Source organism: Brachyistius frenatus, unplaced genomic scaffold, assembly GCF_029030835.1.
Source record: "Brachyistius frenatus isolate BFR_SWC_R1_liver_20210118 unplaced genomic scaffold, ASM2903083v1 Contig_104, whole genome shotgun sequence".
NCBI lineage: Eukaryota > Metazoa > Chordata > Actinopteri > Embiotocidae > Brachyistius > Brachyistius frenatus.
This window is the reverse complement of record NW_027210703.1, coordinates 1,102,358-1,129,484: the sequence shown is the minus strand read 5'-3', so window position 1 is coordinate 1,129,484 and position 27,127 is coordinate 1,102,358.

Sequence of the window (27,127 nt, the reverse complement as noted above, 5' to 3'; positions counted from 1 at the left end):
AGTTTGCTCCGCATGCGATCACGTCCTTCGCACGGTTTTCCACTGATCTGATGAATGCTGGGTCATTTATTTCATTTATGATTTCGGCAAGGTGTCATTTCACTTAAAGTCTCAATTATTATGTAAACTACTGAAGTGAAAGCAACCTCGTCTAAAACGACATTCACACCCAGTCAGCAATGAAGCGTGAAATATATTAATTGGCAATGCTATTTAAGTCTTTTGGTGTCATATGCTTAAAGTCACTGCTGTCTTTTCCAATAATAAAACCACAATCTTTCCTCCAAAAACCATTAATCATCCTTAGCCCAATAAAAAAAACGTCCCCTCGTAATGTCAATAAAACCTGTAACTCGTGCATTAAGTTGTTCTTGAAATGTGCTTTGAGTTGTAAATTGCTCGTATATAAATATTATTTTCTGGACTGGGTCAAAGATTGTCGACAAAACTTAAAACTCACAGGCTCTGTCAGGCTGCACTTAATATACGGCCGTGCTTCGAGCTAAATGCTAACATCAACATGCTAAAAGATATGACAATACCAACAGCTCGATATTACATTTTAATTACCACTAAATGCAAAGTGATGCTGATGAGAAGGTTATTAATTGTTGGACAAATTCAAATTTGAACCTGATGAAAAGTTATGAGGGTTCATCCTGATGGGAACACGACTACCTGTGAACTTCATGCAAATTCCTCTGTTAGATGTTGAAGCAGTAAAATCAAAAACCATAAAGAACAGACACATACAGTGTCTGGAGAGTAAAACTCAAGGAATCGCCAAAGCTGTTAGGGTTCATCATCCGGGAACCACGAATGTCGGATGAAAAGTTGAACAGACAGTTCATTTTGATAGTTGTAATTCAGGACCGAAGTGATGAGACGTTTACCATTAATAAACCGAAAGAAGGCTGAAAAAGCAAAACAACTTGTTTTTCTTTGTGACTTAAAAGAACGGAAAATTAATAACTCGGGTTTTTTTTTCCCCCAGGTAATTTCAACCTGCCGGTGCTCAATGACAAAATAATGAATTTGAAAATTACGAGAGGCACTGAGACCAGAGGGAATACAAAAGGTAGCCGAGATCCGCTAGTTTAGAAAAATGACAAACCTGCTGCAAAAATCTGAATATGAATTACCATCCTGTGAGCTTACGAATTTTCTTTTTAGTTCAGTCTGTGAGGCTTTTTTTTTTTTGTTTTGCCTCTGTTGTTGTTGTTGTTGCAAGACAAATCTGTCATAAGTCATTCGACTTTTCTACTCTTCATTGGAATTCTTTTTTTCATCGTTATTTATGAGGCAAAGTTCAGCTCATCTTGCGTCAGCTGGGCGAGCTCCACACCGGACCTCCATAACTTCTACACTCCCTCGGGCCGAGCTTCCTTTTGTTTGCGCAGCTAAACAGAAAAAAAAACCGCAGGGAAATAGAGATGGTACCGATCTGCTAATAAAACCAACTGAAGCCGGCGAATGTTAACTTGTTTGAACCCCCTCAGCTGACCGCTCCCAAATACCGCGCTCTGCAAGACAAACAGATTTAAGTCTGATCACTCTGATCAAATGGAGTTTTTGTCGGGAACCAAAATGTTTTGAATCAGAGCTGCTGACTGCTGACAACTTATATACATATCTTCAAAAGTAACTATGTGCATGCATTAAATCCATAAATATTCAAAAGAAAAAAGAAAAATCAATTCGGGTATTCGCTACTAATATTATTCCCTTTGAGGTGAAAAGAAATCGAATAGTTAGAGCGTTATGTGGCAGTAAAATTCTCCTTTAAAAGCCCAGATGATTGAAAATGAAATGGATAGATTATAAAAACAATAATTGCCACTCCATTTTCCGTCAATTTATGAATCATTTTTAAGACTACAATTCCAAACATTTCATTGCAGCAGCAACAAAATGTGACGATTTGATCCATTTCCTTGGATATTAAAGTGTTGGTTGAACAAAATGGAATCATTTAAAATATGTAATCTTTGGCTTTGAGCAACTGCAACTTTCTGACGTTTCATATCATTTTATATTAAAAATAAATAGTTGATTAACGGAGACAATAATCAACAGATTATTTAATAGTGAGAATAAATGTCAGTTGCAGCCCGAATTGATACTTCAAAAGAACGAATATGAAACCTGCCGTCTCCGTGACCTGTTTTAACCTGAAAATCTGTTTCAACTTCAGGTTTTTAACAGACTGATGCTGCTGAAACTGTCGGAGTAAAAAAAAAAAAATATATATATATATATATAAAAAAAAAGAAGGGATCTATAGCCCCGTGGTGTTGGCAGCAGACACTATCTGAACACCTCCAGGGTTTAAGTGCGAGATCAGCGCTGCTATCGGCAAGCAGATAACATCGCCGTAACCTCAACGTACACACAATGTCATTTTAGCAACTCTGGAAGGGAAAAAAAAACAAAAAACCAACACCGAGCAGCGCTGCCAAAAATCACAGCCAAAACACGCCGCGTGATGTGATGCCAGCGGCTCGGCAGCCTCCGAGCCCAAACTCGCTCATCGTCGCTCGATACCTCTCGTCGGCTCCGTTATCCTTTTATTTCCTAAATCCTCACCTGGTCTGTGTCAAAAAAAAAAAAAAATGGCTACGAATCAAGAGAGAGAAATCCTTTAAGTATACAAGCACCGATCGACCCTCCCACCCCCCGCCCCAGCCGGGACGCCCCCCTGCGGTGTCGACCCAAAACACGCCTGATGATGTGTCCGACTGTCTCCGCCCGGGTAGAATAGAAATATTTTCCCAGATTTTAACGTTTCTTTTTTTGTGTGTGTTTTTTTTGGTCTATTTGTTTGTGACCAAAAGTTAACGCTCTAAAAATAAAAAAAATAAAAGAAACCACTTTCCATGCATCACCTCTGCTGCTTTATCGCAACCTCACTTGCAGTCGTCGACCCGATGAACTCTCGACTACCGCCGCGTGGCATCGGCGGAGAGCAGACTTTGAGTTATTCCGCTCCGAAAACCAGATTCACAGCCGGCCGTGACTGAACCGGAGACTCCCGCAAACGATTCCAGCTGAAGGAGGAAAAGTGACGGAGAACCAGCGGCCCCGGGAAGGAAACAGATTACAGGCAGGCGATAGGCAGACATGTGACACCGTAGAAACCCAGCCGACTGATGAGCAGCTGGATCAGCTGGCGACCGGGTCAGGTGATTTTTAAAGGAGGTGGAACTCGCTGGGAGCAGGTGGGTGGGTGGGGTGGGGTGGGGTGGGTGGGGTTCGACTCGGGCGGAGAAACGGTGACGAACTGGAACTGAAGCCGAAGAAGGACGAGGGGATGGGGAAGCAGATTTGGGACGATAGGCCCGAAGGTTTAGGACGAGTTTGCAAAAAGTAGGAAAACAAAAAAGTCACAACAGTTGATCTTTTTTTTTTTAAAGCGGAAAAACCTTTAAAGCAAAGATGCAGGTGGATTCAGAGATTACTGCAGCGGAATCAGTTTTCATTTTGCGGTTTTCGAGATAATTGCGAAAACGTAAAGTTGTTTGTTACAGCGCCACCTTGCGATCAGTGCGTGTCGTATTTTGTGCCTGAGTCGTGGGGTGGGGGGGGGGGGGAATTTTGCGACCCAGCTGCTAATCTGGTCAAAGTTCAGATTTATAGTTTTTGCTGGCCGATCACTTTTAGCAGGAAAAAAAAAAAAAACGAATACGAAAGAAGAATCAGAACAAAAACAAGAGGGTTTGACTTTAGCCAGCAAAACCGAAATAACCCGTGGAAAAAAAAAATCTGCTGACTTTGTATTTCATGAGACCGGTTGAATGGGAGTTTATGGAGCCGGAGACTTTTTGTAGCCGACCTCCAGTGGCGCTAAGTGGTATTGCAGCTCAAAGAACGTCCACATTAGCCTCATTTCTTTCGACCCGGAAGCTACGTCCACTTTTATATTCAGTCAGTGGCAGACACAGTAAAAAAAAAAAAAAGATAGAAAAACGACTTGTGATGATGAAATAGACTCGGGTCGAGCCACAGAATCAGAGAGGGGACACGTTCGAGCTCGGCCTGAACTGGAGAGACAGGTTCGTGTTGGAGGGACAGGTTGACGCTCCAGCTCAGACAGACACGGTAGCTGGTTTCAGAGAGACAGCTCCGGGCTCGGTCACAAAGATGGGTTCATGTTTTGGTCTCAGACACAGAAGCAACTCGGGCCCCGAGGGGCTCGGACGGAGGGGCGAGTCCAAAGCTTCGTGACAGGTCCGGGGCTCAGAGAGGGAGACGGGTTCGCGTCCAACAGGTTTCGATTTTTTTTCGGCTCAGAAGGACACGGATCAAAGGGTATAAAAATTCATGCTTGCGTTCAGACAAACAGACACAGAGAAGAAGAAGAAAAAAAAAAAGACTCCGACAGCGAGATAGCAACAGGGACAGACTCCCTGGACTGCTGGGAAACATGGGACCACGAATATACTACGGGGAAACTAATAGATTGGGGGACTGGATGCGGAGGACGGACCGCAGGAGACTGGTGGACAGACAAGGATTTGAGCATTTTAAAGAGATGTCGCTGCAGAGAAAAACAGATCTTGCTCGTTGACAGCAGGAATGAGAATGACCTACCGGGGAAGCTGTGCGGCTGACTAATGAGGACGGAGCAAACCAACCAGGCGGGGGGGGGAGCAGAGGAGTTGAGTGATGGGATGACAACGTTCATTTTAGTTTGCGTTTATGTAAAAGTACTTTTATGTAATAAAGTTTTCTCAAGACCGATCTGGCCTAACTTCCTCAGCCTGCTGCCATTGTGACCCCAAAAACAGTGACCAAAAAAAAAAAAACCCATCTCCAACGTTGGTTAGATATTCAACACCACTTTTAAAGTTCCTTGTGTAAATTACTCCGTCCTGAAGATTCACCTCAGTTTGTAGAAAAAGGGTCAAAATCCCGGCCGAAAACCCCCCCCGACGATTTAACATTTTCACTCCAGAGAAAAGGTATGTTTTACAAAAACGGTCCGCCATCACTCGTCGTGCCGCGCACGTCAAACTGAGTCCGATCTCCTGTCAAGTCAAAGCGAGTACGTTTAACCTCGGAGAGGGCAAAAAAAAAAAAAAAAACCGAAATAAAAGACCTTTCAGGATCAGTGGGGGACTTTCGCCAGCGGCCCGAGACAAATCTGCTGTATACGAGTGACTAATAGTGGTTACTTCAGGAAAAAACAACAACATGACTGACAGATAATTTAAAGCGAGAGGTTTGTTTGCCACTTTAAATGCGAGCCAATTAAAACGAAGCTTGAACGTACTCAAAATGAAAAAAAAATGAAAAAAAAATTATACTCTCGAAAAACCTCTTTTATTCCCCCGACAGGTGCCTTTTTCATGTCGGGAGTGCTTTCATAAAGTTATCACTTTGTATTACAAAGCAAAACATGAAAAAAAACAAAAAAAAACCAGAGTGCTGCCAAGGGTTTTCTCCTAAAAGCCGAGAAGCTAAACAAAACAAAATGTGAAAGTAGTCGTGGGACTGTAAATGCTGAATGATGATAATGAATGACTTGAAGGCCGAGACAAAACTTTTCACATGTCGAGTTTCTGCCGAAGTAATTCCCCGCTGACGGAGTTTTTTTGTTGTGTTCCCCCCCCCCAGACGGGAAAAGTCATTTGACCACATCACTTACAGGTTCATGCCACCGACTTATGCAACCCTTCATTTGCATTTAAAAAGTTACGCTGAGCGCTTGCAGACAAGTTCGCGTTCAGCCGGAGCGCCCGAGTCGACGCTGGGGAACGACTCGGGGAGTCTGGCGCGCGTGGACTCGATGAGACGATCTCTCGGAGCCCGTGGTCTTTTTGGCTTCCCCCTCGCCACGGGCGCCTTTCATGTTGCCCGCTCTGGCCTGCAGAGTTCCCTCCCAAATAAAATGTCCTAATGAGGCGAGTGTTGAAGGGAGAAACGCGTCAACCGTACGAACTTTCTTAATGCTGCAAAGTTCCGCCCGCCAGCGAACTCGTGCCCCGCGTCAGCGGCGCCAAAAGCACGACACGGGTTGTTATTGACCCCCCCCTCCCCTCCCGCCCTCCCACCCCTCTTCTTTTTTTTAGGTTGGGGGGGGGGCTTCTCACTCTGACGGGTTACCGCTTCGACACCTCGTCTCTCTCGGCGACTCATCCTCATCGCTGCTGCACGAGCTCGGTGTCACCCCCCCCCCCGCCCACCCGACAGCATTAATTAATAGCTTTGTGCTTCCTTTCGGCTCATCTATTCCCTCAGACTAATTGCGAGAGGAAGTATCTCTGCTAATCCAATTTGGAGCCCTTGAATAATCTCCAGGAGCGTCTCAGGCTTTATTGAGTATTTTTTAGGGAACCTGCAGGCTTAATGACTACAGTGTGTGCGTTTCACTTTTCTGATCTTACACGAGGATATCCTCACTTTTTTTTTTTTTTTGGGGGGGGGGGATGATGGGGGGAGAGCAAGGAGGGGTTCGCTATCCTCACTAAGCTGCAGCCATACTGACCGCCATGCTGAGTGAACGGACCCGTTCTCAATGGGAAGTCTTTTCTCTCTGCTCTGCAAGAAGAGCTTCTTTTTTTAAAAATTTTTTATGATAACTTTTTTTTTTTTTTTTTTACTATTACAACACTTGGGCAAATTATTGCATTAAAATTGCAATAATTACTGGAAGCAAATGAAATTACTGCCGTAAAAGTGGGTAACCTCTGTTTTATACCGGTGTTAGTTCAAATGTTTTTTCTGAAACAACTTTTCAGAGATTTCCTCTTAAATCAAACCCTAAAAGTTTCATGTCCACGTTCCACAGTTACAGTCGCATGTGCTACTGATGTGTTTATCTTTTAGATTTTATTTGTTTGCACATTTAAAAACAGTTATTATACCAGCACTTGAGGACATTTACAGAACCCGATGGAGGGCACTACAGGTCTATCGAGACCTGCACCTCCAGACTTTTGAACAGTTTTTACTTATGTGCAATCGAAAAACTAAGAATAAGTATTTTAAACTTTTATTACAATTCACATTTTTATATTTGATCTTGATTTTATAATGATCTGAATGTACATCATTTGTTATGATATATGTGTGTGTGTGTGTGTGTGCGAGTTATCTTTGCGACAATGTCTTTTTAAAGCATTATTATGTAGTATATACCACTGTGGGGGAAGCACCAAATGTCATTGTATAACCCGATAATGGAATTGAATTGAAAAGATAAACTTGTATGTAAAAAGGCCTATTTACAAACATATTTTTACCTAAATGACACAGACATTATTCAAAGTAAACAAGAGTGATAAAAAGATAATTAGATAAAAAATACGCGTTCAAATCACATTACTGTGTAAAACCTATTTTTTAAGTGGATTTAAAATTGTATGAAAGGAACTATTGTAGAGCCGTCGTACATCCTAACTCTCTTTGTTACTATGCACGTTCTGTATGCGTGTTAAAACCATCTATACAATCCTCACTACTCACAGTATTACTTAACTGCATTCGGGGTAGTCATGCTGAAGAACAGCTTTACTAAATGTGCCAAACCGGATCAACTACTGAATCAAAAGTGAGTAAGAATGCCGATTTGAAGCATGGAGTCACAGGAACGGCTAAAAACCCGGATGTACAGCACGCATGCAGACTCCCTGCACTACCAGTCTGCGTCCACAGGGTGGCAGTGTGCAGCTACGGATCCGCTGCAGGAGAAACCACCCTCCGACCTGCATCTTTCAACTGAGACGAAGTTTGAAGAATTAATGGCTGCGGTTCAATATTGTTTGGATGGGAGTCTGAAGGACCTGATGGTACACTCGGCTGAGTTTTGGCTGCCTTGGACAAGTGTTTAATTTACTAAAGTGACTGTCTGGAAGAAATGTGGCCACCTCACCCACAGGACACGACTGACAATCAACCGTGCACTGTGTCTGAAGCCGTCCAGTTCACAGTCTACACACGCGCCTGTACGTTTTGTGAGGACACTCTCTCACCACTTACTACGACCTTACCCAACTAAATACTAAACCAAAACCCTCAGTGGCAGCCTGATTATAACCTGAACACCAAAGCCAAGTCTGCGGCAGCTTGGGGATCTGACTCGGTTGGATTGGAGACCCGCCGATGCTACAGTCAGTTAGCCTGACTGACTGGACCAGAGGCCTGTCAATCAAACAGACACGACCCAAAAAAACAAACAAACACGTTTTAATTAATGACGGGATTATTTTCAGATAGACCGCCAGGAAACGAATAAAAAGAAGCGACTATAGCTAACAACACCGAAATAACTCCTCGGGAAATTTTATTGACTGAGAATTTTATGAGACTAGTTGAATGGGAGTCTGTGGAGCCGGAGGCTTCGTGGAGCCGACCTCTAGTGGCAAACCGGTGGTATTGCAGCTTAAGGCGCTTTTCGCATTGGCCTAATTTTTCAGAGCCGGAAGCTACGAGCACTTTTAAATACAGTTTATGGTCTGAACCTTCAAACTGCAATTTAGAGGTATGTCCGACCAAAATCTCCTCACTCCCGAGGTCTAAAACTGGGTCCTCACAAAGATAGCCATATAAGTACACAAACATACACAACCCTTGTGTTTTTAGGGTATTACATCATTTCTGACTTCTGCCCTCGTGAGTACAAATCAGCGTACAGCCTTTTTTTTGTTGTTGTTGTTCTCTCTCTTTCCCTGCTCCCTGCTGTTGAGCTCATAAAATGGCTCAATGCTTTTGCCTTCATTTGTTGTTCACTGTGCAAACGGTCGGGATCAGAAGCCCTTTCAAAGACAGCGATCAGTCCATGGCCACTTGGAGGCTAATTAACTGTATTAACTAACCTTCTGGTTTGCCACAACAAGGCTTTCTATTGTCACATCTTTTAAATTAATGAGGCAAGTTGATTAGAAACCCGGACTTGTGCAATTGGATGGGAAAAAAGGTTGATTCGCTCACTTTCTCACGGATAAATATGAAATATTTCTCGTCTGCGTTTACTGTCCGCTGGATGGCACACCTTGATTTGGTTTCAGCGGTTTTGTCGGAATCGGAGAAAGCCTTTTGTTGGCGATAGATTTGCAGAAAGTTTGAGTAACAGCAAGGCACAGTTGACTCAGAATTGCATTTCGCCGTCCCGTCAATCAGGCTAAGAGCTTAAACTCTTTCTCTGCTGTGACGTTAAAATCATCCGAATTGATTTCATGTCACTCTGTTCAGGGAGTGCGTCGTCACAATGTGAAAAGTGAGAGCCATTTAAAGGATTCCTCTGACAACAGGCACACAAAAACACAGGCGGATTGTTCCTGTCATCAGTAAGTGGGTGTACAGTCGCAAAAAGAGGACATTTTCTTATCTGCCTAAAATAGTCTTGAAAAACTATCACTTCAGTATAATACTAATTTTGAATGAGGTTGAATTGGTGTATTAGTGCAGCAAAGTAGCATAAACATGTCTGACTTTCAACTTGAAGCCTTCGTGATCGTTTGACTTTAAATTCATGTAAAGGTTTAGATTACAATGAACTCAAATGACGTAATCTCAAGGTCTGAAAATTTACACCAGTGTGGAAGTGCCTTAAAGTGCAATACCGCTGAGGGCCACAAAGGGCTGGCTCCAATAGACTCCAATTTTTTTTTAAAAAAGGGCAACTTCTCTCATGAAATACTAAGTCGGTAAATGTTTTCTTCGAGTCATTGTGGCGTCATTAGCGACAGGCAATCCTTCTGATCAGTGTTCTGGTGGTCCTTCAGAAAATAATCCTGTCGTTGCTTAGATTTTAGGTCTCGAAGAGAGTTATGTTTGGGGGGCGTGGCTGGTTTGATTGACATGAGGTGCAGTCAGGTTGCTTGTATAGGTGGGCGGGGCATCATTTTTTGTTAGGTTCTCTTACCCAGCTCGTCCAAATATGGTCACTTCTGGCTCCAACAAACAAAAACAAAATGCAAGATTGGAGGCTTCAAAACAGCAGTTCAAAAAAAACGAATGGGTGATTCCACTTGTTTATCACACATTAGTTGGATCTTGGATAATAATCCTACTCCATAACAGCGCTGTAATGTGCCGAGCTATGATCCTATTTCCAATGCTGACTTTCCTCTGAAAGACTGGTGCTGCTTGAGAGGAGGGTCAAACAGGGTTCACATCTAAATCTCTCTCTGTTGTTGTTGTTGTTGTTGTTGGTTTGAATCTATTCCATTTCACTGTACAATCAGTTACTGCATTAAGCTACTCTAATATCCTGCTGCTTCATGAAAACGACCTATTCGGGACCAGTAGATGACCTTGTAGGTGTAAGTTTATCATACTACGGTTTATGTATCATGTTTCTTTCTTAAAAGTCCAATATAAGATCTCATTTTGAACTCTGGCTTGGTCTCATCCAATTCCTGAGAGAAAAACCAGACTCTTTATCTGCTTAATGTTCTTCTTTGTCGTTGGCCAGGTAACGAGTGTGTTGCCAGTGTCGTTAAAAGCTATGATATAGAAGCGTTCTGTAAACGCGCTTCAAAATGGTGAGTTAAGAGGCTGAAAAATGATCTTTTAGTGATAATTGTCCGTGGATTTATGACACATTTGATTGAATCTTAATATGAGAGTACTGATCGGTGAAGGAGAAAAGGAGGTCGCTGTGGGTGTATCGAGACTGTGAGTTGTGACTCACTTTTCCTGTCGAGATCTTCCACACGAACCGTTTCTGTAACCATGAAAACCTCATTTTTAAAAAAAATTTTTTTTTTTTTTGTTAAACTGCCAACGACACAGAACAAATAAAAGGACAAAGGGAACAACATGGGCGCTCGTGTTGGAACACATTGTAAGAGGAATGTTCAAAACCAAACCGTAAACAGCGTCTCTCCTCCATGTGATGGCCGCATGACTCATACGAAGCATGTCTGTTGATTCATCGAACAAGAAAACAAATGGGTGGCGAAGACAGAAATCGATGAGAGGAGCCTTGAAGATCAATCCTGTGGTTGCGTTCATGGTTTCTATTTTCTCCTCACACACTCCACACGACCCTAAAACTCATTTAGGGTGACAAAGACTAAACATGTTACCGCCTGCACAGAGAAATCTACATTCCTCAAAACTGTCATCTCCTCCATCTCACGCCGACAGTAATGATCCTCGGACGCCGCCATTTTGAGACATGCAATTTAAAAGAAAAAAAATGAGTTTGACGGGAGAGAGGAGGGTGAGGGGGAGGGTGGGGAGGGGGAGAGAAACGTCTCACGGCACGGAGAAAAAAAAGGGGGGAAGACGATGGAGAGCGAGTGGGGCTTTGCCGTGAATCATTAGTTCGAGCGCCGCTGTTCCAGGACTAATTGAGTATCAGCGCGAGCCACGGGCGGGGTCGGCCTCCGAGCTGCTGCCGTCAGCACGAGCCGGTGGGCGGCTTCGAGCGGTGAAGTTAGCAAAAAAAAAAAAAAGGAGCCATACGGTATTCCCTGAAGTTTAACGAGACGCAGCTTTGAAGGCTTCGCCGGACAAGCTGCTGGAAGCTACAAAGAGCCGAGGACGCCCCGACTGTAAAGGGTTCAACATCTGCACCTGTCTTCCAGATTTAATGATGCACAATCATCTGGGGGAAAGTTTGTGAGTCGGCCAGCTTCGTTTCTCTTTTCAAATCACCCTCTTGTCTCCGGACGACTTTTATATCTGACGCCGTTCGGTCAGTGGAAAGTCCATTTGATTTATTCTACGGAGGGGTCGCGTTTACCGCGGTACGCGAGAAGAGTCCGGATGAACGGCGCCCTCTTTCGGTGTTCACGGCGTCGAAAGTCCAATTTTCGATAAACCCCGGGGGTTTACGAGTTGCGACGTGTTTGCTGACGTTCGCGGAAAAATGTCGGAGGTTCGTTGGATGTTTTCCTTCTGAACTTAGATGATAGTCTGCGTCTGGGGAAGATGTTGATCTATTTCCAACCGCCTCATTTTTTTTTGCCTTTTGCGTTCCCTGCATTACGTCGCCCGCCCCGTCAGCCCGCTAAAATCGTCAGCCTCGGTGGCTTCTAGACGCCGTCCACAGCGACGTTGCCTAGCGACAACAGTGTTTTCGCGACTTAATCACTCGAGCGCCGAGCACGCGCAGGTGCGCCCACGACTTCCAACGTCGCAACCTCACGTGTTCCATTTGAACGCAGCATTACCTTAGCTTAGCATAGCTTAGCTTAGCGTTAAAAAAAAAGACATGGCTAACACAAAAACACATTTCGCTCGTTTAGTTTCAGCTCGCATTTCCCTGTAAAACCACAATATGTGTCTTTTACACTTCTGTTTGTGTGCAGAAGAACTAGATGTAAAAATGTTAACGTAACATGTAAATTAGCAAGCATAGCGGTGCCACAAAGCTAAATACCGTAGCTGGAGGTGCAGATCTTTTTTTATCTGAGAAAGTAAGAATGTTTCCCCAAAATTTCAAATGAATCCTTTAGATATCTACAAGGGTTTTTATTTATTTTTTTATTTTATTTCAATGTGGGTTTGCAATTCAATTCTCGAGCACATTTGACATCTTATTTTAGATTATTTTTTACAAAAAAAAAAAAAAGAAGAAGTTCAAATCGCAAGTAAAATTGTACATCAGATCGTTTTTCTCGCCCGGCTCAGAGCTTTCGGCGGTCCTTTCTCAGATCATAAGTGCGTGACCGGCCCGCACAGATGAAATTTGCCATCTTGTGAAAGGTTTAGTTTGTCATTTGCGTCACGTGGCAACGCATTTGCAAAAAGATGAAAAGAGGCTGCTCCCTACTGCTCGTGATTACTGTGATCTCTGGCTTAATCTCTTGACACTTCGGAAACAAGCACCAAAGGCTGAGTTTGTTATCAAGATCTAATAATCTTTTTTCTTCTCCCCCCCCCCCCACTCTTCGCTGGCATGTTCTCTCTCTCTAAAGTTAATGCAGTGTCACGTTTTTTTTTTCTTTTACTCCTCTCTCAGGGATGCAGATGACATATTTCTCGCCGGCAAGCGAGTCACATAAACAATTAACTTATGACCCGCAGAGTAATCAGCTCTTCTCCCACCACTCAGGAGAGGCCGAATACCGAGAGAGACAATTTTCCAAGGCAACAGAAACCGTCCTCTAATCTTCACTCGGTGATTAGAGAAGGAACGGAGAGTGAAAATGATGAGTTTATAGGAGCAGCTATAACCTCCGTACAGTCAAGAGTGGGATCGTAATAGGAAAAAAAAAAAAAGAGAAAGGAAAAGAAGCTCAGATGTAATTCAGGGTTGTGACTTTAATATTTCATAAGGGGAACTGTGACACGTATACGATCCGGTAAATGATCAGTGAGTAATAAAGACTCTGCTAGGAAAGAAATCGGTCTGGAAATACAATAATGCATCGGTATTTGATTCCTTTATAATGTACTCCGTTTCGGACTAAAGCACTTCGGGCTCGGCGTCATTTTCTTTCCCAGTCTGACATTTTTCGACGACGAAACTCGTTCTCGGGACGTCTCGGGACGTCTTGGGACACCTCGGTCCCCCGGAACGCCAAATAAATGAAAAATCCGACGACGCGCAATCGGTCGTTAACGAGCGAGTTAAAAACGCATTCAAGGTCGGCGCCGGATGAATTGCGCGGCCGTTTCTGTACTCGGCTGGAATTCTTATCGAGAAAGGATTTGCCTTTTGTTAAGTGCAGGTCAAGCAGAATCTAATTCCAGTGTCCGTGACTTTAGCCGAGCGTGACCGACTTATCTGCACTCTTTCCTTTTTTTCTTTTTTTTTTAACTCTCCTTGTTGAGAAATGTGCCTCTTCTTTTTTTTTTTCCTGTTGGCCCCCGAAGAAGGAATTTCACCTCAGCTTGGCTCCGTGTTTGCCTTCAGTTCATTTTTTTTTTTTTTTTTGCTCTGCTCAGCTTTCCAAGCGTGAGGAACGTCTGGATATCAGACGCTGACATCTGTCTCCTCGTACCCATAAACCCTTGAGTCTTTGGGTCGTTGTCTGCATTTGTTCGGGTTTATCTTCTCACTCTTTACCTCCTGGAACGAGCAACGCTGCAGTTATCCTGCTGGCACGCAGATACCGGTTTGTTCATTTTTTTGACATTTTTCTGTTCTTTTGGTGTCAACCGAGTACAAACGGTAGATTGAGAGGAATAAACTCAGTTCAGTTCAAACAGAGTATTTCCACGTCCAATGAGAATATATATATATATATAGACAGTAACTGTGGAGTCACAAAACATCATTTATCACATGTTTTCAGCGTGACCCGTCGGCCCAACATCTGCCCCAAATAGGAGCGCCGACAAAATGGCTGACCGGCTGAAAAAAAAACAACCCAACAACAACTAGTCAAGTCTGGTCAACAGCTGAAACAATAACGAGGTTCTATTTAAAGCGCCGTTAATCAAACATTTTAGATTGCCTAATCTAATTCATCAAAGGCTACATTTACTGCGCTGTTTCCTATGTTTTAGTTGGCGTCTAAACTATGCAGCACTGATTTAATCGTTTCGCACGTCTTGGATCCTGAGACTCTCGATGCGTTTCAAATGGCGCACTTGCGAGTGCAGCGCAAGTACCGGGACGATGCGCTCGAAACCGTCCGAAAATGTACCCCACGTTCCGGTAGCCATACTACCACACCGGTTAGTAGGAAAAAAAAAGAAGATTTTAAAGCGTCTCAAGTATGTTAAATGAAGTATGATAGTCGTTTTTGTTGTTGTTGTTGTTTTTCTTTTTTTTGGGGAAGGGCAACGTGCTGGAAAAAGTCCAATCGGCCGCAGCTCCGGCTTACAAGACGTGGATGATCTGCTGCTCGTGTCTGGTTGCCGTATATCGCGGGACGCCTCCAGAAGTCTTGCCGGGTCCGTTTCTCGGTGGTTTAAAGCCGTTTCGGCGAAGCGCGTGAATAAGGCCCACGAGGCGATGAGCGGACATCTCTGCCTACCGCTTTGATTTCTTTCTTTTCTTTCGTCACGCTCTGCCCGACGACTCTTTAGCGTCATATCCGATCGCGCGCGAGCATCACGGCGTTAAAAAAAAAAAATTAAAAAAAAGTTTCACAAGACAGCGCAACACCCTGAGCTGCTATTCCCATCGTGGAAAGCTGAGACAGCAGCATCGGTGTCTGGCTATCGATTGTGGCTCAGCAGAGAGAGAAAGAGAGAGGAAGCCCTCTGTTTGCCTGAGGATGCTGTCCAAAAATACAACTTCAAGGGCTTCCCTGGACCGCAATAGCAAGCAGTTGTTTGATAAGATTTTGTGCGGGTTTATTTTGTGGGTTTTTTTTTCCAAAAGATTTCAAGAGAAAAGATTTATATTTCACACACAACATTTTTTTTTTTTTTTTTTTAAAAGAAGTGCGGTTGCGAGTACCGTAGTTACGTTAATAATCCCTGTACCAGTTTTGGACACCGGTGACCTCAGACAGCCCCGTGTTTTTTTTTATTTTTATTTTCCTGTGTTAATATGGACACAGTTGATCTGGCAGGACAGATTTGTGCAGACGGGAGCTGTTGGACGATGGTTATCGCTGCGGACTGGAAGGGAGCGGCCAGAACCGGTTGCTCTGTGGGGGGGATTTCCAGCTGGCTCCGAGAGGGGGGGGGGGGACGGACGGACGGACAGTGATGGAGTCCAGGAGGCCCTGCAAAGAGGAGGGGAGGGGGGGGGTGGGGCGGGCAGTGGTGGTGAGGTGAAACGGGGGCGAGATGTCCCGGCGAGGACAGGTGCACGGGGAGGGAGGGGAGGAGGAGGGGCGCGGGGGCGGGGGGGGGGGGTGAACGGCGGGCTTAAGGAGGAAGCGCGAACGCAGACGAGCCCGCGCGTGAAATCGGAGTCGTCGCGGAAAAAACGGACGAGCACAGGTGGGTCCTTGTCTCCGGGGCGAAAGTGTCAGAAACCGCTGAGTCGTGACCTCGGCTTCGCCCCGATCGCTCCGGATTGAACCGGTAAAACACACACACACACACACACACACACACACACACACACACACACACACACACACACACACACACACACACACACACACACACAGCGGCGCTGCCAGGCGTGCCAGGCGTGCCAACCATACCGCATAACTGCCAACTGTCCTCGGCTCTTGCGGCAGAGGGCAGCAGCGCAAAATACAGAGCTGCCGCGTAGCCCGGGGGGAAAAAACAAACAAACAACGACACACACACTCTGCAGCATATCCAACACGGTTTGAAGTTAAACGGCCGCTGTTGGCAACACTTCACTTTGGTTTCGGTGTCAAATCAGGGACTTCATCTGCAATTTAAAAGTCCGTAGCGTCTCATTTACGCTCACGTGTGACCCGCGTTTGTATTTGTTACCTGGAATTATGCTCACAAAGTAAATAATACACATTATTATGGGACATTAAGACGTGTGGATTCGTAATGCTGTTATATGTTTCACGTTCACAATAACTTCAAATCGCAGTTTTACACTTTGATAGTTTTTAAAAAAAATCAGATGTCTTTGATTGCTTATTTATGGCTACACGGTACTTGTGATGTCAGGTGTAATTGTCATTATCGAGGTACAAAAACAGCGTATATCGATGTATTTCCCTACAGCGCCAGGAAAACGGCTCAACTCTTTATTTCTTTGTAACGCCGGCAAAAATGTCTCCTGCATTGAAGCAGAAAATACATTATGAAGGAATCGTAATCGGATGATTTGTTTCTGTTAACATTGCTAATTAACATATTTAGAAAGTTGCCAATACATTGATGCCTAATTGTATGCTCACAAATACTGTATTTTTTTTTTTTTTTGCATCCAATATCCACTCGTAGCGACTGCGGCAATTTTTTTTTTTTTTTTTTTTTTTTTTGATGGTTATGATTAGCGAGTCGCAGCGCTTGGCTGAGGTCGGGGAAACATTGTGGTCTGGTCTTAAACAGAAAAAGTCCACAGTGACACGAAACACAAGTCTTGTTTATTTATATTTAATCAAAAGCATGATATTCCCTCAACCGCAACCATTTGTATCCAATTAAATGTGATGTGGGGAAATAAAACGTACGTCATCCTTTTAGATAAAATTACATTTGACTGTAGGTTGGCTTTTGGCAGTAACCTTGTTTTACACTTCTAATGTTTGAGGTGTAATTCATCAATTCCTCGCTCGTCCTCCACATCCTGATGGAACAAAGGCGGATGACTCAGACGCAGACGGAGGCCAACAGTCCTCCATGTTCGACACGCAAGACGCGCCCACGATTCAGCGAATCCAATCAAATAGATTACAGGATTGGATTCTATCCTGCCTTTCCTTTAACTCAGAAGTACATCGTGTTGCAGAACATAAAAATGCTGTAATTGCCTTTCCTTTGTGACTTTAAGTGAGACCAGGCTCACACACGTCGGTCTTTCTGTCCTTTTGCGGACATTTTTGGAACGAGGCGTTTCTTTAAACCATCACGACTAAGTGCTTAGCTCCAACCTTTACCCAAACCTGAACCTAACTCTAACCTGAAACTCTAAAACCCAGTCTTAACCCTAAAACCGCCCTTCGAAGTTGGGACCAGCCTAAATGTCCTCGCAGCAAGGGTTTGAACCTCGAACCGCAGATCTAGAACGACATGCCAACACACCCGGGGTGGTTAAGGGTTTCTTTTTTACATTAAGCCTAATGTCGTTGTTATTTATCTTTTCTGAGTTTTTTTTTTTTGCACGATTAAATCTGTCAATTTTCTGCAGTGAGAAGCAGAGCTGGAGAAATCTGGTTCGGCACGCGGCGGCGGATGATCTGAAAAAGTTTTGGGAGCTCGGCTCTGTTAAATGCGCTGAACGAGAGCCGGTCAGCCGAGCGTTCGTGAACTCCCTCGGCCGCTGGACGGAGATGTAGGTCAGTTCAGACTCGGCAGCGATTCAGTAAAACAAAGTGACAAATGTGTAAACTAACAAGCAGGAATCAGCTGTTTCTAACTCTCTCCTGCCCACAGTAGCAGCGGGGGTTTTATTTGTATTTTTTATTTTTCATTTTTTTTTCAGCCCGCCGTTTATCCACTACGGCAAAGGCCTGTTCTCGGAAGGATTTCATATGAAGCACTGAGCCCTGTGATGTTCTTGGCAGCCCAGACATTGAATAACAACTGTAATTTCTCCTCTCATACGCCTCAGCATAAAAGGCTCTTTCATAGAAATGCTTATAAAAAAAAAAGAAAGAAAAAAACCAACAAAAAAAAAAAAAAAGAAAAGAAAAGGCAGCAAAGGCATATCAGATTGAGAAATGTAATAGTTTTCTGTGAAGCCATTTTCGGGGAAACGGCTCGGTGTGTGGGGAGGGGGATGATGGGGGGATAATAGTGGGGGGACGGGGACGAGGGGATGATAGGAGGCGGCGGACGGACGTCCTGTCACGGTGTGCGCTTGCATTTCTCTGGCGACGGGTGTTTACGGGGCGTTTAAAAGCCTCCAAATGTGCGGCGGTTTTCGCGGCCTACCAGCCCTCCCCGAACCGTCCGGGCGAGCTGCCAACAGAAGGCTCACGGTGAGAGCAAACAGAGCGGCTGCAGCGAAGTGAGAGTTATGGCTTTCCTTTTTTCTTTTTTCCGCAGGAGAGCGAGTCGCTGACTCTCGTCTTCGCTTGTAAAAGCGACGACTTCTTTCAGTATATGTTTAACCGGCCCGGGTCCGTCTTTCGGCGCAAATGTTACAACAAAACCTCCAAAACATGCTTCAAGGTTCGGAGAATCCCGCAGTTGCAGAGTCAGACGAGGACAATCCCAAAGGGATCAAATAGTTTAATCGCGGCCCTTCAATTTTACTGTCTCTGTACTTGTACGAGCTTTAATGAGCCCCTTTTAAATCAGCAGATAATGGATAGCAATTTGGTGTTGTTCACATCTTGTTACAATCCCTCATGGTTCGAACACCACTTAATTATATCCTTTACTCTGTACATTTTGCACAGAGTTACACAGAGATCAGATAGCAGCCCCGGTAATGGCCCCCGATCCGGGCAACATCCGAGAGGACTTCTCTACAAATCATTTTTAAAAAACGTTCACATGCTACACGACACTTTGAACCTTCACAATCTGGAAATGCGCCTTCGGCGTCTCGCCGGCCGGAGTTAAACGCAAATGCCGATTATTCGCCGATTGAAGGAGATCTCGTCATAAATTCTTGCTTCGCCAAGAAACACGGAACCCCATCGTAGCTTTTATTTTTTTATAGCTATTCGATGTGAATGTGAAGACGATAAGGATATTTTACTGTTCCGACAAGAAATCATGTAGTTTTATAGATGAAAGTGAACCTGGGAGAACGAACAATCCTTCGGCGGTTAAGGTGGGCTGTGGTTCTTTCTTTCTTTCTTTCTTTCTTTCTTTCTTTCTTTCTTTCTTTCTTTCTTTCTTTCTTTCTTTCTTTCTTTCTTTCTTTCTTTCTTTCTTTCTTTCTTTCTTTCTTTCTTTCTTTCTTTCTTTCTTTCTTTCTTTCTTTCTTCCCTCCCTTCTTCCCTCCCAGTCAGTGTGATTTATTCGGGATGATGATCCTGACCCCAAAGGGTGAACGGCAACCGGTTACACGTTCACTTCAGTGAAATAAAACATCAGAAATCTCTCGCGCAGCTCCGGTTTTCCGGAGGAGCGCTCGGTCAGCGACTTCGCTGCAGGAGTGTGTCATCAAAGCTCATCTATATACACGGGTATGTTATCACTTTTACCTAGATAATCATTATTAGACTCAACTTTTGCCAAGTCCGTGTGGATTTACAGAAGAACTGGAAGCAAGATGGCAGAATCTTTGATTTTGCCCTTTAAAGACAAAATGTGAAACAAGTTACTGGTAGCTAATGCAGATACGTGAAAGTAGAAGTTTATAAGTAAATTTAAAAAGCTCTAGAGTTCATTTTTGGTGGGTTTACTGAGAATAACAAAACTAAAAAGAAAAAAATGTGAAATAAAATGGTGTACTCACTGTCCTATATGGTTTTAATTCATTTGTGCTCATAAATTACGTGGGACATTGCTATGGTATTATGTCCAATCAGGCAATAAATAGGCCCAAAACAGCAACTGCAGAGAGATATAACAACTTAATCTGCAGGCTTCTTGTGGTTTACTTTAATACGTATTAGCATATGTCATGGAAATCAACGTAGAAAATCTTCCTTCAGATATGTAGTTTGCCAAATTGAATAGTTTGACAAAGTGTCTTTACTTTGGGAAAAGTTACATAACCGCCATATGGTACATCTTTCCTGTTTGAACAGGACTTTTTCTGACAACATGACTTTGCTTGGACCTTTAAAACGGTCTGTGGTGTTTAAGTAGTTAAAAGACTTTGTTTTCAAATGTACTTTTTTTTTTTTTTTTTTTTTCTTAAGTTCAAGTAAAATTCAGTTCAGTTTGATTTGAAAAAGTATATGTTGGCTGAATTGGAAAGGAGAAAAGGCGGCACGCCTCGACCCCGACAGCAGCAGCTTCTCTAATTGAAAGAAGTGAATCTGCTGAATGGACGCTTTTCACTTCAAACCCTGGAAACCGGCCCGACTGGACGGATTTCAGTGTCATGACAGCGCAGACCATGATGTAAATACTGGACAGTCTGCAGTAAGAGAGTTCAGGGGCTGCATTTTAAACAGGAGCACTTTGAAGGATAACTGTTAAACACTGCATGCGCTTTTACTGCCTGGGGGTAATAGGTTTTTTTTTTTCCGATGGACTCCGAGAAGATTTTCTTTTTGTAAACATCACAAAATAAAAATTCTCCATCCATCTTCATCATCATATTGAGAGGAAGATATCTGAGGAAAAACTCACGGCTGTCTGGATTGACAAATAGGCTAAAAATAAGAAAAACATGTCAGTGTTTCTTTTTATTTGGAGATAAACTGGCCCTTCGACAGTTCTTCCTTCTTTCTGCTCATTTTTCTTCAAACTCCTGCAGGTCTTCCGTGTTCAGTGCGAATTCCAAGACATTCCTATCCTAATATTTTGCTTACTCAAAACTGAAGCAACGTTCATGTTAATCTTCATCCAAATCGTCTGCATGCTCTTCTTCAACATACGTGGCAGCTATCGGTTGATACTGTTACGTATTATTAGATCATGACTGTTAGTAAAATTCGGGTTTCATTAAAACTGAGCTAATTTGAGCTATTTGACACATGGCTGCGTATTATGCATCTTATTTTTTATAAGCTATATGTAAAATCTTTATTTGTAAATGATCTAGGACATATATTTGTCCGATAGAAATGTCCTCCAATGCATTATCTATAGCTGTTTTTATCCTGAACCAGGTCACTGGGGTGGGTGGGGGTGGGTGGGGGGTGTCTGAAGGTGGGTAAAAGGTCACCAGTCCGTCACAGAGCCGGCACAGAAAGGCAGACAACCATTCACACTCACGTTCAAACAACTACCCCTCGAATCACCAATCAACCGAGCATGCATGTCTTCGGACCTGTGGGAGGACGCCGGGTAATCAGGCAAAAGTATGAAGTGGAAAAACTGTCATTTCATCGCTGATAGAAATCCATAATGACCTCAGGACATCCAACCTTGGAAAAAAAGACACCCCGATGTCATCCGTCCCGGCTGCAGACATTTTTTTTTTTTTAATACCCCTCCCTTCTCCTCTTCCAATGCGGACACACGCATTGGAACACGCGATGCCTTCAAAGCCTGAAAAAGTTAATTAGAAAGGAGGACTTCAGAAAAGTTCTGCCTGGCTCCGTCACCCTGCTCTCACAATCCATCCTGACAGGGAATAGATCCAGCTGCCGACTTTTAACCGGAAACTTCCTGGACTGCCAAATTCAGCAGAATGTTTCTGTCACAAAATGAGATGAAAGTCATGCCGGGGTGTTAAACAAGCTCATTTTAATGCCCGCTTTGATGAGCCGTTTTCTCAGATCCTTTCAATCGAGTCTTGAGGGCGAGCGGAGCAGAAATGCAAGCCTCCGCGTGTGATCCACGATGTGCAGCCCACCAAACACTGCAGTCCCTCACTTAAAAAGGGGGGAAAAAAAAAGTAAAATGCAGAAATGATCCTCTGATCCAAGATGACACGTTGGATGAAAATGGCAAAGCTCAGAGATGCATCTCAGTTTTACGGTTTGATCCAGAGTGACTTCGTTAAAGTTGTAGATGGTTTACGCTGAAATTTTGTTCAGACATTGACGAAGCCCAGAGGAGGAATCTGGAGTTCATCTGACTTCTAGTCTACAGATACCAACAGGTCTGATTTTAAACGTTTCCAGCGCTTCGCTTCAGGACAGAATACGACTGAAGCTTGACCGAAGTTCCCAGACTGGATCCGCCAGACTTCTGCTCACAGCTTCAGTTTTCTTCGCTGTGGTTATAGTCTGGAAATCCTGGTCGCGTTAAGGTTTGCTCGGGCGGGCCAGTCGGGGACCAGTGTCGGTGCGCAAGTACGATGACGTTGAAGTCAAGCCTTTTCTTCTTTTTTTTTAAAGTTGTAGTTACAGCAATCTCGGCACAAACCGATTGGTTAAACCTGCTCCAATCGTTTGAAAATGAACTCTACGCCCAGCAGGATGAAACAACTGCAAACGAGCGTACCCAGACCCACATATTTATAAAACGAATTCGGGTCTGGCGACACCTTGCTATTAACTGCGAACTCAGCTTGTTTTAGTGTTTTCTGCAGCCACTCTGAAGGCGGGGACCAATCAGGGACCTTCGTCCCCCCCGCCCCTTCACCGGACAGCAAACGATTCTCTACGGAGTGTATTCAGACCCATATATTCACACAGTGGAATTGTGAAGCATAAGCAGCATTAACTGCTCAACTCAGGGAAGTTGTAATGTCATTAAATCAAGGGTTTCTATTGTTTAATGCAAACCAGAAAACTATACAAACTATCTCTCATTTCTTAGTTAAAAAGATTTAAAAAATATATATATATTCCACTGAGAGCCAAAAATGAATAATGAAGTAAAAACAATTTACATTACGCAGTACACTAAAAGGAACACGCTTCAGCACAGCTTGCCACATTTTGCCGCGTGGCGAAGGGGACTGGAGGATTTTTTTTTTTTTACTTGGGAAGCCGGTGACAGTGATGAATGGGAGAACATAAAGAGGGGCCTTGGAAAAAAAAAATCCACAAAACGCTGAGGCAGGTCAGGAGCGTGCGACTTGGAGTCGGGGACAAGGAGCAGTTACACGTGTCCTGAAACCAGGATCAGTGTTTTTCAAACATCTGCCTGTTTCACAGAACAGGAAAGGAAGAAAAAAAAAGAAAAGAAAACCTCACCGGCAACTTGTCAGTGTCGGTGATTATTTCACTGACAGGCCTCGAGAGTGAAATATGGTGAGAGCTTCTCCCTGGCCCTCTTCGAAGCCTTTTTTCCCAGCACAGACATAATGAATTGTGATGCCAGCTGTCAACGCTCCGCTGCCGGGGCCGCAGACGTGGGGAATAGAAAGTCATTATTGGTGAATACCATGATCCCACTGTATTTTCTTTTTTTTTTGGAGGGCCAGAGAGTTGCGGGGAAGGTGCGAGAGGTGACGCTGAAATGGCTGACAACACAAAAACCCATTTAAAAATCCATGGAGTCACCGGTTAGACCGATTAAGGGAGGTAGGGGACCGTGTGCTGTAATTGGAAAATGTTTTTTTCTCTGTCAATCACACCACTGTGTTTTCTTTTCTCTGTGTTTTTTTTTTTTTTTTTCATATTTTTGACATCTGAAGTGCAGACAAGGTCAAAGCCAATAATTGGATTAGAGATCAAAATATTTTGCAGGAGAGCGTCTTGGGGGGGAATTAGGCCATATTCATTTTCACTACACAAAACAAAACATAGAAACAAAGAAAATAAAAAATGTCAGACTTACTTAAAAGTTGTACAATCTTGAGAGAAATGAAGAAACCTGGACGTGGCTGGAGGCTACAAAGAGGCCCGTTTTTAGGCTTCAGCCGACGATGTGGGAAGCTCCCGAGAAAAGAAACAATCTGAACGAAATGAAAGATGGCAACTCGTCCCGATGGCCAAACAAACTTAGTTCCCGTAAAAAAATTATTGAAGACAAATACACAAATGTTTTTCCTTTTCATCAAGAGTCCATCACTACACAGCAAAAAAAAAAAAAAAAAAATGCTGTTGGGTATTTCTGCAGTCGTAGTAGTTTCAGGGAGGGCTCATCAAAACGCCGTATATATACGAGTCGAATCAAAACATCCAGTGACGGCTCCTGTTGTTTTTTCGAGCGGCGTTGGCATCTCGGGAGGGATGGAGCGTCGTTGCACTAACCGGAAAAAGTGCGTCAGCCCGACCTTTTCACATTCACCGGGTGGTGCACCGTGAATTCGTCCCCCCCTAAGGGTCAGACTGTCAACACCGAGTTCTCCTGTGACGCTCCATGTGCAGGAGCAGTTTCGAAACTTTTTGTCCGCCCATCATGCTGTATAACTCGGTTTGATTATAAGATTATACTTCACGTTTTTGAAAAAAAAAAGAAGTGGGAATGACCCCCCCCCCCTTATCCCCCCCGTCTCCCTCCCCCCTCCCTCTAACCGTACGGCAGCTCGAAAAAGCATCATCGCGCCTCAACGCACATTTCCAGCTGGTAATTATGTAGTGAAACTACATTTCTTTGTGTCGTCATCGTGGTTATTGACAAGGGTCAAATTAGGGGCTTCGGCGGAGGCTCATTTTCATCAGCGCCCATTCATCATCGGCAGCCATCCGAGTGGAAAGCGTGTTAAGAATCTCGAGGAAAAAGCCCGACCTCTCCGCGACTGCGGGCCATCGACGGGCATTTTGCTGGAATCTAATAATTATGCCGAGGCTAATCGCCGTCCATTATCCGGCCCGGGTTCAATATCCAACTGCCACAAACACCTACGTCGCTCAGTCACCTCTTCTCACCGTGACGCGCAGCCGGGGGAGAACTCACAAACACAGACATGATTATCTAATAGACTGCGGGGGGGGGGGGGGGGATAATTGCATAAACTAATCGATACCACCTCATTAGGAGAACTGCTTCGGCTAAAAGGTCAACCTCACCACCCATCAAGAGTCCTTTCACTGTATATGTTATGAGGGAGACATCCTTTTGCTTGAATGCCAAAATCGGTTTATCCAAGAAGACCTCGGCTGTAATGCATTTACATAGAAGGGCGTCACATCAAACTGAGGGACATTACTGTAAAGTTGGGCTCGCAGGCTTCCTTGAAAAGGCACTAAAGCTGCCGTAATGGCTCCTTTGTTGCTGCTGGAAGTCCTTTACATTTGTAATCATCCTGCACAAAACCCTGCAGCCGTCGCAGTGCAGGAAACTGTGCAGAGTTCAGCTGCAAACAAAACACGAGCATGATTAAAAAATAAATAAAAATAAAAATGTTTTCTTTCAATGTTTCCTTGAAATGAGTATATTCAAGTTCGGGTTTGTTCATCCCAATGACAGCAAAACACAAGTATTATGTTACCAAGTCATACGTTTTTTTTTAAATTTTTATATACACTGTATGGGTTAAACATGTCACATACGCAGTGCTTTTCATCGACATGATAAACTGAGCAGAAATGTCTCTCGACACGACCCTGAACCTCCCGGCTGTTTACTCACCACAGGGGTGCTACCACACCATGATTGTTTATTATCTTGCGTAATAGGCGGCGGGGACGCTGTTAGTCGATGTGAGTCAGCCGTTAGATTCAGATTCACTCCTGTAAACACTCCAGAGCTCTGTTTGTTCAGACTTGGTGAGAGCGACGCCATTCGCTCCCCCGGCGTCGCGCGACATTGTTGGGGAAAAATGGATCCGCTAACGACCGGGCTGGTTTTGGGTCCGCGCGGTTTTAACACGGAGCCCCGTGTTTTGTTCAAAAACGGTGAAGACCCGCGAGGTTATTTATTATCGAGTTCCCTGTTTTGGACGACACGCTGCCGGAGGAACGAGAGCAAAACCTCAAAGAACGCAGCACGTATCGAAGTAAAACTACACGATCCTCCGAGCGTAAATTGAGCGAGCTCCTTCTGTGCATTAACACATTTACGAAGTGATTTGAAAAAAAAAAAAAAAGGGTGAGACTGAAGCAGCACTTCACGATGCACAAAATCAGTTAACCAAATGAGGTATTTAAACGCTCGTTCTCATGCATTCGTTATACGGTATCATGAAAAAACGATTTTAAAGCACACAGTTACAGTAATTTGAAGAAATTCTGATCTGTTCATTAATATGAACTATTTATGCTGCCAAATGTTCCAAACCTAATGATCCCAAGGGCATTATTATAACCATGAACTGAGCAGTGCTGGAGGAACATAAGGCGTAAGGTAAATACTGGATTGTGAGTCTGTCCCACACAAGGCGCTGCAGGGTTGTAAAAGGAGGGTGGACAAAATAAAAAAAGAAACACCTCTGCAGTACAGTCCTAGAAATACAACAATCCAGCAAAGGGTTAATTAATGGGACTGCCTAATTATTTCCTTGTAACTTTCCTGATAAGACTAGTTAAGACAGACAAGTTCCAAACCCTACACTGAACTTTCTTATATGTTGAAGTTTTGGATTTTTCTTTGGTACCTTGGAGGACTTAAAATTCAGTCAAACAAAAGAGGTGGTTTCGGTCCGGATCAAATTGAACTATGTTTCGGTTATTTTGAAGCGTGAAAACAGTTTTTGGACGGTTCGGACTTTCGAAAAACAATTACAGGAAGTCGAGGCGGGCCATCGTCTCTTCTGGAAATCTACGGGCGACGTCACGGGAGTCTACGTCCGTTATTTATATACAGTCTGTAGTTTTCCCTCTTCATTGGAGTAAGAACGGGATTGACTCACACACTGCATGGGAGCCAGTCCTGGATATTTACTCTGGCAGTCTCCCGTGGTGGTTTTTCGTCCCGATCTTTGTCACAGGAGCTCGCCAAAATGCAGTTTGCTGATCTCACTCAAAGCTTTCAGATGAGAAACAATTTCATAAAGTACAAAACTCACCTTTTTGTGGTTTATCCGAGTGCGTTTGAAGTGCGTCTTCCCTCCTGCTGCTGTGCCCAAGCTGCAACGGGCTCGTCGATGCCCCCCTGCGTATTACAACAATGAGTTTATTGGCACTTACTGGAGAGTGCAGTAGCGATGTGATCACTTCTTAAGACTTCCATCGTTACGAAATACACAAATTAAATAGATACTCAATCTTTTTATGCAAGCCCCCGGTGAGACAAGGAAGCAGCGGTATTTCCCGAA